Here is a 13,373-nt window from a genome sequence, read left to right as displayed (position 1 = left end):
TATTAGCCCATCAATGTTAGGCATGTAATGTGTTTTGTAACACGATCTCTTATTTGATATAATCTGGAATTCTGTTATGCCAAAATTTCAAGTATTTGATTTGACAACAAATATAATGTGTTTTGTAATTAGTTAACAACTGGGTCCTATTTGTTTCATCGTCAGGAAATTCGCCCTCTTGGAAGTGAAACATGAACCTGATGGAAAAATTTGAAACCCGATATAATTGGGATGAGTAATACCTGACCTGTTAGGCTTTTGAACGAGTTTGAGATTAATTTTGAAATTTTTCGCGGGTCTGGGATTTTTAAAAATTCGATTACCAGATCCGATTACCCGATTATATACCCGACATAACTTTTTATTATAAGTATTTTTAAATATATATGTTTATTTGTCGAAACTTGTTTATGACAATCATTTGAGACATTTTATTTTTATTGTAATAATTGTCTGTAATCCTTTAGTTATATTTTGTCAAAACCCAATAGAAACCCGACAGCTTTTTTTTCGTCAATACCCGATTTGAAGCCCAATGGGTATCCCCGAAACCCGACAGGTAATTACTCGAATAAAATTCGACGGGTTTGAAACATGTTATGATAATTGGGTTTGGGTTTGAGAATAACTAAACCCAACCTATCGAGATTTCTTGTTTTAAGTCTATTACACATTAATTAGCGTAACAAGATGCTATATATAAAACTTATTATTATTATTTTTAAAATCCTTATTAAATTAAAAAGGACTAATTCTATTGGTTATTTTTTGGGTTTCCGTTGTTATAAAAGAAGTCAACCAATTATTGAATAATTGGTCGTGTACGGGGTACCCTCGTTACTTAGTTGGCCGTTCAAAAAAATAAAAATAAAAGAAGTCAACCATTTATTTTATAATTCTTTATCTTTTTTGTGTTCTTTTTATTTAAAAGAAGTCAACCAATTATTGAATAATTCTAAAAATAATATCTTGATGAAGACCAAGCTCATATAGCCCCCACACGCCTTAAACATATTGACTGACCAACCTTAGAAAAATCTACTTCAAATTCTGTCCTCATAACTAACAATTGAGCAGATAGGGTTTCTGGTTCATATTCATGCTAATTGCCATGAAAGTCTGAAATTTTTTACCAAGTTTAATTTCTGCTGAATCATGGCCAATATCTTAGCATGCTTCCTTCTTATCTTAATACCTTATGCAGCCTCAATTTCTTTCAATTTTACAAAATTCAGTCCAAATGACAAGGATATGTTCATATTAGATGGTGGTGCTAGTATCTCTAAAGATGCAATTCAGGTGACCCCAGAAAATAAAAATGGCATAGTCATCGGGCGGGTGTCATACATCGATCGGCTTCATCTTTGGGACAAGAGCTCTGGTGACCTAGCCAGCTTCTCTACCAGCTTTTCTTTTGTAAAATTATCTGACTTGCGGAAACTTCATCGTCAAGATGACGGTTTCATATTCTTCCTTGCTCAGGATAGTTCTCTGATACATGGTGCTGCGGATCCAGATCAGGCAAATACCACAGCTAATAATAGTGCCGATCGATATGTTTGGGTGGAGTTTGATCCTTATTGCAACGTTTGGGAAAGTAGTTCCATGTGTGATCATGTAGGTATTAACGTTAACTCTCATTCTTCTATTAAACAAACACCATGGCTAAATGACATGTCAAGTGGAAGAGAGTGTCAAGTTTCGGTTAAATATGATTCGACTTCCAGAAATCTAAGTGTTTCCTTCACTGGTTTTCGGAATGGTAAAGTCGAACTAGATGAAGTATTTCATGTTGTTGATCTCCGGAGTGAGCTTCCTGAATGGGTTGCTTTCGGGTTTTCGGCTGCAACTGGTGAGTTGTTTGATCAAAATACTGTAAAATCTTGGACGTTTAATAGTTCTAATTTACATGAAAACAAGCTCTGGTTTGTGGTGGGATTAGTATCTGGGATAACGGTACTAATCGCACTTCTTGTTATACTTGCGTTCGTTTTATGGAGGAAGAAGAAAAACGATAGTGATGAAGTCAAGGAATTAGGATATTCTGTGATGAACCATGAACTTGAGATGGGTGCCACTGGTCCTAAAAGATTCTCATACCGTGAATTAGCGGGAGCAACTGGTGGCTTTGCAGAGAAGCAGAAGCTTGGAGAGGGAAGTTTTGGAGGAGTTTATAAAGGGTTTTTGAAAGATCTGAGCATGTATGTAGCAGTCAAAAGGGTATCAAAGACTTCCAAACAGGGACTCAAAGAGTATGCATCCGAAGTCATGATCATTAGTCAGTTGAGGCATAGAAATCTGGTGCAACTCATTGGTTGGTGCCACCAGAAAGGAGATCTCCTGCTTGTTTATGAGTGTATGGAAAATGGAAGCTTAGACTCGCATCTTTTCAAGGGAAAGAGCTTGTTGACATGGGAAACAAGGTACAAAATTGCTATTGGTTTGGCTTCCGGTTTATTATATCTACATGAAGAACGGGAGCAGTGTGTTTTGCATAGAGATATCAAATCAAGTAATGTGATGTTAGACTCAAATTTTAATGCGAAGCTTGGCGATTTTGGGTTAGCAAAGAGTGTTAACCATGACAAAGGTTCTCAGACAACGATTTTGGCTGGAACCTTGGGTTATATAGCTCCAGAGTGTGCTATCACAGGAAAGGTAAGCAAAGAATCGGATGTGTTTAGCTTTGGAGTTGTTGCATTAGAAATAGTATGTGGGAGAAAATCGATTGACTATAAGGCACAAGAAAAGTACATATGGTTACCGGAATGGATTTGGGAAATTTATGGGACTGGTACCTTATTGGAAGCAGTCGATTCACGTCTCGAGTCAGAGTTTGATGAAGAAGAAGTCAAGCGTTTGATGATTGTTGGGTTATGGTGCGTACATCCTGACTCAAAGCTTCGTCCATCAATGAGACAAGTGATTCAAGTACTAAACTCCGAAGCATCCCTCCCTACACTCCCTATAAAGATGCCTGTAGCGTCTTACTTCACAACACCCATGCCATTGTCTTTTGATGGCTCTAATGTGGATTTGTCAACATCTTCATCTTATATGTATGGTCGTTAAATTCTATTATTATTTAATTACTTCTTTTTTTAGGGATTGCAAATAGGGCTTTCAACTATCGTTTGGCAGTTAATCACAACTGTTTACGGTTGTATAACTATCAAACAAGTATGTATATATATATTAAAATACTGGTGGACCGAATAAGGCACCAAGTAATCAATAATCGTATTTCGTTTAACCTATGTTGCGAGTGTTTCTTCTTTTCATTCATATTCAGTTATGTAAGTCTTGTATTCAATTTGCGATATTTAATACCAAAAGGTAGCAATTTCTGAATGTGTAAATACATACAAGCATATGATGTTACCTTTAATGGGGTCGGCATTTTCCCATTTGGCGCTTTCTGGAGGCTGGGTATTGATGGGCCAAGTTTGAGTAAAGAGTTTTAATTAGTTGAGAATTCTGTAGTATTGAGCAAGTCACATTGTTCATAAAGTAGCACCTACAACCTAAATAACAAACTAAATAAATATGAATGTTTGATTCGGTGTTGCTCCATACTCTTGGCCTTCACGTGGTTAATGTTGGTATCAGAAAGAATATATAAGGCTAAATAGATGAAATTGACAAGAAAATGCTTTTTGATTAATATTGGATAGGTATTATATACAATAAAACAGAAATTGAACTAGATCACTTGAAAAGAGGTGTTAACAACGTCCAGATCCCTAAGACCCGGACATAACAAACATAACAAGCACTAAGGTGTTGTTTGATTTTTCAGAGGTACATGCATCTGTAAAAGAAAAGGTGGACCAAACCTCTGTAGTATGCAAGAAGAAAACTGTTTGTTTTTTAACGTCTGTAGACTGCTAGCGGTGTACGAACTGTGGTAGTAGGTGATGGTGGACGATTGTAGTAGAAGGTGGTGGTGGAGGATGGTGGGTTGTGGAGGTGGACGGAGGCGGCGGTAGTGGTAGACGGCGGTGGTGGGTGATAGTGGTAGACGGTGGTGGTGGCGGGCGATGGGTGGTGGGTGGTGTTAGTGGGTAGTGCGTGTTGGTATTTAACACTCTGCAGACCTTTGAAGATTTTAAAAGTGGATGAGTCAGGTCGATCTGCACTAAGAAGAGTTCACGCAGACGTTTTTTAATGAAGCATATTCGTAAAAACAAACAGTCTACAAATGACAATATCTGTGCGTGGTCTGCGCGACGCAAACAAAAGAACCTGCGCATACCATTTTTAGAAAAACAAACAACACCTAAGACTCTGTTATTCAAATTTCAAAAGATTCTTAAACAGAAACTTATTCATATTACATCATGTGCATGAACTATGTCGGATACATGCATCTCACGTGCAGTAGAAGAGCTAACGTGGTGTTAGGATATGCTAATGCAGATTTTGACGAAGGATTTGGATAAAGGCATACCAATGATTGTGTTCATGAGTAATATGGTCTAGCGGAAAATTAACGTACAAATGAAATTAACGTGTTAATTGTAAGAATCAAGTAGAGTAATTATATATACAAGTAGATTAATTATGTAATTAAATCATAGAGTAATTGTAATTACTCGATGATTTAATTACGTAATTACTTGTATATATAATTACTCTACTTCATTGTCTAATCCAGATGTTTGTTTAATTGTTAACTGCTGCATTATGGAAGAAAATTCAGTTTTAGGGGAAGATAATTTTGTTTAAATTCGTTCTCAATTTCTTGTGTAATTCATTTCATGAGTAATAGAGTGATAATCCTTTGATTCGTTATCATTTAAACTATAAGTTAAATGCGTGTTACCTGCCACATTACTGTAATCAATTTTTTTAACCGATTTCATGTTTAGACTAGAATAAAATGACCATTAGGAATGATTTTGAGTTGAAATCTAGTTAGTTCTCAAAACCTGTTGTCTATCTTCATAGCCTGTTTAGTTGTCACACCCCGACCAAAGGCAGCGTAACATGCCGGGGTGCAGCCGATTTCCCAAAAACACAAGACACTATTAAAGTGACAGTATTTAATCAACTCATTTAATTTCACAAAATCATAAGAGTCACATAACATGTTCATACAATAACCGAATTCAAACATAGCAAACAATATATTGTTCGTTTTGCTAAAATCCTAATAGTCTTGATAACGTTTTTCTCCAAACCTCGAGTCAACCTAAGTCAAACCTGCAACATTGCATAAAATAGAATTTGTCAACACAAAGGTTGGTGAGCAATTTCATAGTTTTGAACAATAAATATATAATAGGAAAATCCACAACTTGTATACGAAACAATAAATAATAGCAACCATTTAGATAATGAAATCGTTAATAAGAATACATTAACGACACCTTACTATAAGAGAATACCAAATAGCTTCGGATTTATATGAAATCGTTAATAAAAATACATTAACGGCACCTTGCTATAAGAGAATACCAAATAGCTTCGGATTTATAAATCAACCAACCAAAAGCGGTGAACACATTAGCATGTAAGCATAGAACACCAAATCGAGCATTTATTTAAGTAAAGTATACAATAAAGTTTGTGGTTTAAGACTCAAGTATAAAACATTTAGTTGGATTGATGGAAATTTTTGAAGAGTGAGTGTGTTTCGGGTGTCTTGAGAAATTGGATTTTCTCGAGTTGGATTGATGGGGTTTGTTGAGTTTAGGTCGTTTGAGTGAGTTAGGCTTAGATGACTTGTGTGAGTAGTGGTTGGGCTATTTGGATTGAGGTTTGCTTATTTAAGTTTGGTTAAGTTGATGGGTTGGATAAGTCAACATTTACTAATTTGGGTTGAGGTTTGGTTTATACATGTATTTTGCAAGGAGTGTTTGAGTTACTATTTTGATATTAAATCCTATGGTTGAATGGGAACGGCGTGGTGACATGGTTTGTGATTTGACATAGCATGGGTCGAAGGATTAAGTCATAGTTGGATAAACTTTTGTTTGTATATGTTCAAGGCATTTGTGGGTGTGTTTTTTGGTGCCTTTGAAGTATCATGATAGTATGTTTGAGAGGTTCTCATGGCGTAAAAGTGTCGGTATTTAGGGCTTTTTGTTGGTTTGGTGTTATACATCTTGGATTTGCATGGGGTTTGAGTTGGTGAGGGTATAACTCTGGTATGTTCGGTTTCGTTCACATTGAGGAAAGATTTGAGTGCGTGGGAAAACTTTTGAAATGTAAGGATGATTAGGTTTAAGGCAGTAGTTCGATTTGGAATACGAGTGTTTAGAAGCTTGTGGTTGCGTTTAGGGAAATTTGACTAATAATAAGTTTTAAACTGAAAATATCATAATTTATACATAATGATTGAAACATTCATGAAATTTTTGATAATTAAAATTACAAGTTAATATATATAAAATAAAACATTGAGATTCAAGCTTGTGAATCACAACAATTTTTTTTTTTGCTAAAAATTTTCCACTAAAACGAGAGTTGTTAAGATACATCGGATTGTCTTAAGTTGTAAATATTTACGAGAAAATTTGAAACAAACCAACCGTCGTAATGTAAATCGCTCTCGACATGCTTAAAATTATGTAGTGGAAAATATCATGGAAAACTAAGACAATAAAATTTGCATTTTGAAATTTATTGTAAAAATAAAAGCCGATTGTCATGAGGAAGCAAAATAATTTTTTATAAGGATCAAAATAAAATTCTGCTTATGAGGAAATTAAAATAAGTGAATTGAATGCCAAAATTTGTTATGAGGTATGACTATGAATGATGAATGTCGTTTTTGGGAATACAAATTTGCATAATGAAAATTTTTATCATGTTCGTTATCTAATATCGTATAATGAACATATCATGGTAAGTTAAAATGACCGGCATTGTGAATCGAGAAATCGAAATAAATGATTTTTTTTGTCTTTAAAAAGAATAGAATTTCTATGAAGTTTTACATGAGGATTTCAAGACAATTTCAAGCTATAAGTTTGTAAATTTCTTGAAAAATCATGGCAAAATTATCATAAGAAATTTAAAACGAGGAAAATCGTATGATGCAAATATTATTTTTGAAAACTTTATAATGAACCAAAAATTGCATAATGAAAGTTGTTACGAGAATAAATTTGGGTAATGAAAATTCTACCATGCATATTATACAATATAGTGTAATTAAAATGTCGTGAGAAATTTAAATAATCGAAATTGTGAAATGATAGTTCAAAATAGACGGGATCGATATAAAATTAAAATATTATGAAATCTTGTATGAGGACTTTAAAGACAATTTAAATTTTATATAATGAGGATTTACTTGAAAATTCAAGGTAAAATTTATCATAAAATATTTTTAATATAATGAAATTTATATGATGGAGAGTATGATTATAGGTAGTCTTAATGAACAAAGATGACATATAAAAAAGTCATTATAGATAGTTCACATATATATATATATAAATATATAACTTACATTGAAGAGATCACAATAAATGAAATTTTGTAACAAAAACCGCGGTATTAAACCAGAATAAGTAAATTTGCGTAGAAACTTTACCATGTGAAATTAAGATATAAACGAATTATTCACAATAAAAAAATAACATTTATAAATGAGAACTTGTGATGAGAATTAATATGACAAAATAAAAGGAAAAAATGTTTAAATCCTTAAAATTTGTAAATAATGTGTTAAGATTTAAAGGCAGAAAAATCGTGCATGAACCACCATGACTTGATATTCCGATACTAAAAACCTTTTTACAAAAACACCATGTTGGAGTCTAAACATGTGCACGTACCACCGCGTCTTTCATGTTTTCGACTCAAATAGCGATAATGAAAAAATAATAAATCGAGATACAACGTGATGTCAAAACACTTGTCCACGTATCACCGTGGCTCTATTGTTTCAACACCAAAAATTTGGATAGCAACCGAAACGCTCGCATTCGACAACTTAAAGTGGTCGTCTCATATGAGACAATCTTTAAGGAGATTTGAAACAATGGGATCCAAGTTAAGCTCGTGATCCATAAAACATAATTAAAACTAATGTTTTTGCGGTAAGGTAAGGATACCTTAAATTATTATGAGAGTGTGTGTATGTGTATATTTACGATTTAATGAGTATATAAATAAATAAGTGTAATAAACAATCGAGTAGGGTAAACACGCATAGACAACATGTATAAGGACCCTAAAGCATAGACTATAGTAGGTCGTTACGTCTAACCACCTATCCTATAGTCTCGTGGCTCTGATACCAATCTGTCACACCCCAACCAAAGGCGGCGGAACATTCCGGGGTGCAACCGATTGCCCAAAAACACAAGACACTATTAAAGTGACAATATTTAATCAACTCATTTAATTTCACAAAATCATAAGAGTCACATAACATGTTCATACAATAACCGAATTCAAACATAGCAAATAATATATTGTTCATTTTGCTAAAATCCTAATAGTCTTGATAACGTTTTTCTCCAAGCCTCGAGTCAACCTACAGTGTCAAACCTGTAACATTGCATAAAATAGAATTTGTCAACACACAGGTTGGTGAGCAATTTCATAGTTTTGAACAATAAGTATATAATAGGAAAATCCACAACTTGTATACGAAACAATAAATAATAGCAACCATTTAGATAATGAAATCGTTAATAAGAATACATTAACGACACCTTGCTATAAGAGAATACCAAATAGCTTCGGATTTATTTGAAAGCGTTAATAAGAATACATTAACGACACCTTGCTATAAGAGAATACCAAATAGCTTCGGATTTATATGAAATCGTTAATAAGAATACATTAACGGCACCTTACTATAAGAGAATACCAAATATCTTTGGATTTATAAATCAACCAACCAAAAGCGGTAAACACATTAGCATGTAAGCATATAACACCAAATCGAGCATTTACTTAAGTAAAGTATACAATAAAGTTTTTTGTGGTTTAAGACTCAAGTACAAAAAATTTAGTTTGAATAAGTATGCAATATCACCCTCAAAACGAAAGATGAAAAACTGGGGATGAAAGTACTTACATTCAAGTAATAAACTTGATCGGTAAAATGACGAGTAATCGGAAGGATGAGGTTTAACGAGCAAAGTCTATATGGAAGGAAGTCTTGTATTAGAAGGGTTGTCTAGGAAGTCTTTAAATAAAATAAATGATAATAAAGGCAAACAATTTAAAGTTTAAAGTTTAAAATGTAAATATTTAAGAAATTATAATACTAGTCCTTTAAAAATATAAGTTTCTCGAAACCGGGTTAAAGTATCTAGCCGTTAATATTTACTCAACCAATGTTTAGTAATAAGGTGGGTAAAATGCAAGAATGCAAGTCCCTTTATAATATAGACACTAAAACGGGTTTTGACGAGTGTTCTGGTTGTTGGTTCGGGTCTTGGTAATTGGTCAAACCCAAAGTCAACTTTCCAAAATAACGAATGTTATGAGATAACTCAATAAAATTTACGAAGACTTTGCCAAGTATGTAGTTCTATTGTTTTAGAACTAACAACGTCCGTTAAGCGAGTGTTCGGTTTTGTCGGTCCAAACTTTGTTATAAGAACAAGTTGGATTCAACATTCCGAGTGTTTTGAGAAAATAATTAAAATCAGTTTATAAATGATTTTTAAAAAAATATACAAGTCTTGATAGCTAGAAACACACTTGTGTGTCTTAAGCGAGTGAAATCTGTTTAGTTCGTTTTGGTTTGGTTTCCATCTCGGAGTAAGATCAAGAATGGTTACTACATGCCCAAACATCAAAGAACTTGAATAATAATTTATAAATGATGATACTTAAGTTTTAAAATAAAAAAAGTCAACAATAAAGTCTTTAAACAAAGTTCGGTTTTCGGTTCGGATCTTGTTTCGGGTTAAGACCGAGGTTAGATTCTACAAACCCATAACCATGGAACTTATAAAAATGATTTAGAAACTTAAATCTAACATAACATGTTTAAACAATTATTTAACAAAACTAGCAAACAAAGTTCGGTTTCCGGTTTGGAGCTATTTACGGTTAAACCGAGGCTAGTCTCTGCAAACCCATATGAAAGACAAACTAAAATGAGCAGAAGTTAAGCATGGTTAATAAGCATAAACATGTTATATATATATATATATATATATATATATATATATATATATATATATATATATCAAGGATCACGTGAGTCTACTATGTAGCCTTGCCTTATGAGGCCCGACACTCCACCGACCGAGACCGGAGAAGTGACTACCAAAGGTAACAAGGGGTGTATATTATATATATGTTGCAAAAACAAGTTTGAATCATATGGAGTTAGTAGAAATCAAAGGAAACTCTTGTTTGACTCTTGAAGGTCAAACAAGTAAGAACTTGAAGGTTGGAGCTTAGAACTTAGGTTGAGAGTGTTTGATGAGTATGAGTAGGTTCAAATGAGTGGTGAGGCTTGGTTTTATGAAGGATAGGTGTTAGGGTTATACATAAGGTGGTTTTAGAGATTTCCAAGCATTTTGATTGGTTTAGAGGGTCAAACATGTGATAAATAACAACAAAAAATGGATTGGTGACTGCAAGTCTGAGGCCGCATGTAACATTTCGGGTTTTTCGTTTTATCATTTGTAACCGTCACCCGACCCATTTACGGGTCCGGACTCTAAAATTAATAAAAATTTCCGCATTTATCGAGTGTATTCATTATTTCTTAATTATTTATTTTTTTGGCTCGTATGTATACCCAACCTCAAACTCCAAGGACCTAGTTGCAAACTTATACTCATAACTCATTTCCATTATCTGGTTAACCCATTTACCCATATCATTGTTTAAACAGGTTTTCTTGTACCCGAATCAAACAATCACCTAATTAAGTGTCCATATTCATTTGTAATCTATTTTTGATTAAGGAAATCAAATCAGAGCATGATTCGCGGCCTCACTGACAGTACAACTAAGTTAATTACTCGCTGCTGACTCGTTTTCCTTTTTAGACCTAGCCGACACTCGATTGACACCTATTGATCATGAAATCAGTGATATTAATCCAATTAATTGTGCAAAATCAGTCCTTATTTACTCACCGACAATTGCCCCTTATTTAATTGGATTCATTTGACTTGTTTACACCCAGTCATCGCTTAACTCAGCCGGCCCTATTTTACCTTCGTCCTCCCTCTTCTGATCCTCATTAGAAGCAATTAAAGGTATGGTTTAGATCGCGCTTTGATGAGGATAAATAACCCTAAACCTGTTTTGATCGATTGTTAATGTTATGGGTTAATTGCAATTTCTAGGGTTCTTGGCAAAGGGGGGAAATTTGACACTGTGTATATGTTATCATGGCATATGTTTTGGATCAGTTATCCTTAGCGTGTGTTCCAGATCCCGTCAGGATCAAGGATCCACAGTACTTATTATTTATTAACGGTTGTTCTCATGTGTAGTATTATATTTAGCAGGTGTAACGATTAGAAGACTCAGTCTATGCACTAACTTGCAGTCGAGAAGATACTGACGTGTCTGGATCAATTATCCTTCTGAAGAGTTCCAGAACTATGTCAGGATCATGGATCCTCAGTATTTGGTGCTATTAACGGTTGTTTCTTATATGAAGGCTGATATTCATCAAGTGTAACGGCTCCAAGACCTGGTCTACCCCCTATTTCGCAGCCTGAGTGATAGAGCACGTGGTCAAAGTGGCTGTTACGTTTACATTCAAGATAAAGGCGGATTTTTAGGAAAATTAGTTAATAGTCTTAATTATTAATAATCTCCAATGAGTTATTATCTTATATATATAATGGAGATTGTGATCAGTTAGAAAACACATGTACTATCACACACACTAGAGCAGAAGCAAACATTCTATCTACTCACTAGTTTACCTTGTATTCTCGATCATCAACTCCACAAACGCTTGTAACTACCTTTTATTATCAATATACTTGACGGTGATAGTTTTCACTGTCCGGGGGGTTTTTTGTGCCGGAGATTACGATAATCACGTACTAACCGACCAAAGTTTACCTTGTTGATCCTTGACCGAAGAGATTCGACCAACGATTACCTCGTTAATCCTTGACCGAAGCAATCCGTCCAAAGATTAACTTGTTAAGTTTTGACCGTAGTAAGATTATCGTGATTAAGGGCTTTTTCCCTCGTGATTAAATCATTGTGTACACCAAGATTACGATTATATATTCATCATTATCGTGTTAGCACTATACCTCACAATTACGAATTTGGATACATTAACCTTGAGTGATTTTTATCCAAAACAATTTGGCGCCCACCGTGGGGCCATTGGTGCTATAATCCAGATTATTTCCTATCAATTTTCAACTTTTCATACCCATATCCCCATCAATGGCCTCTCAATCAACCTCTGCTTCATCAACCATGCCATCCTCGGTTTCTCTCTCATCAAGAACTTTGCCGCCGATGCCTCCTCCAATTACGGGAGCACCAAGGACCACCGCGGCTGGAAACAAGACACAAATTCCAGTCTTCCAAAGCTCAAAAATCGCTGCTGCGCCGGTGGTTAATACTAAAAATGATGTTTCATATATGTTTTCGCGGGTTAAGGCATATATGGAGCAACAGAACAATACCAACCAAAGGATCCTTCGTGAAATTGAAGATCTAAAGAAAAGAAAGAGGCCAGCGGAAGATTAGACTCCCTTAATGCCTAGGGTGCTGGATTTCGCTACTCCAGGATCCGTGGCTCAACACACTCAAGGATCCTCGATCCTTCAGCAAGGATCATCCATCCTTCAACCAGGGTCCGTAGTTCAACAAACTCAAGGATCCTCGTTCTTTCTGCCAGGATCATCTATCCTTCAACAGGGGTCCATGGGTCAACAAACTCAAGGATCCTCGTTCGTTCAGCCAGGATCATCTATCCTTCAACAAGGGTCCATGGGTCAGCAAACTCAAGGATCCTCGTTCCTTCAACAAGGATCATCCATCCTTCAACCAGGATCCTTTGGGTTGTTTCCTCAAGGATCCTTCAGCTCCCAACCTCAAGGATCCTTCTGGCAGAATCAAGGATCCTCAGGAATTCACCATCAAAGGTCTTCTGAGGTCCATGAAGAGGACATCATCCCCATGCAGACCATTGCCTCTGGTGGACCTGCTACTGTAGCAGATGCCTCTTATCTTAACTACACTTCTGGGATGCCAACGTTCAACCAACCAACAGGTAACGCCTATAATCACATATCCTCAGACACTAACCTTGGCTCTATGCAAGATACAGGTATCAATCAGGCTATGGCTAGGGAACTTCAAAAGCTTAAGGATATGATATCCAGCATGCCAGGAGTGGTCCGTCCAATTCCTGAAATACCAGAAGGGAGCCATAAGCTGTCCAGATTTGCTCC

At 35.1% G+C, this 13,373-nt stretch overlaps 1 pseudogene across 2 annotated transcripts; it reads left to right on the top strand.

Annotated features, from left to right (window-relative positions):
• Positions 1-907: 907 nt before the first annotated feature.
• LOC143575863 (L-type lectin-domain containing receptor kinase IX.1 pseudogene) lies at positions 908-3,589 on the top strand (annotated as a pseudogene). 2 transcript variants are annotated; one of them, XR_013142845.1, is made up of 2 exons: positions 908-3,163; positions 3,425-3,589. The product of XR_013142845.1 is annotated as an L-type lectin-domain containing receptor kinase IX.1 pseudogene, transcript variant X2 (transcript). The 2 variants fall into 2 exon arrangements; XR_013142844.1 differs by lacking the exon at positions 3,425-3,589 and having other exon boundaries at positions 908-3,257.
• Positions 3,590-13,373: the final 9,784 nt, after the last annotated feature.

This window comes from Bidens hawaiensis, unplaced genomic scaffold (genome assembly GCF_021521415.1).
Source record: "Bidens hawaiensis isolate Kalapana, Puna unplaced genomic scaffold, B.hawaiensis_p1.1 tig00027767_1, whole genome shotgun sequence".
Classification (NCBI taxonomy): Eukaryota; Viridiplantae; Streptophyta; class Magnoliopsida; order Asterales; family Asteraceae; genus Bidens; species Bidens hawaiensis.
The sequence above is the reverse complement of the archived record's forward strand: the minus strand, read 5'-3'. Positions and strand labels throughout refer to the sequence as shown.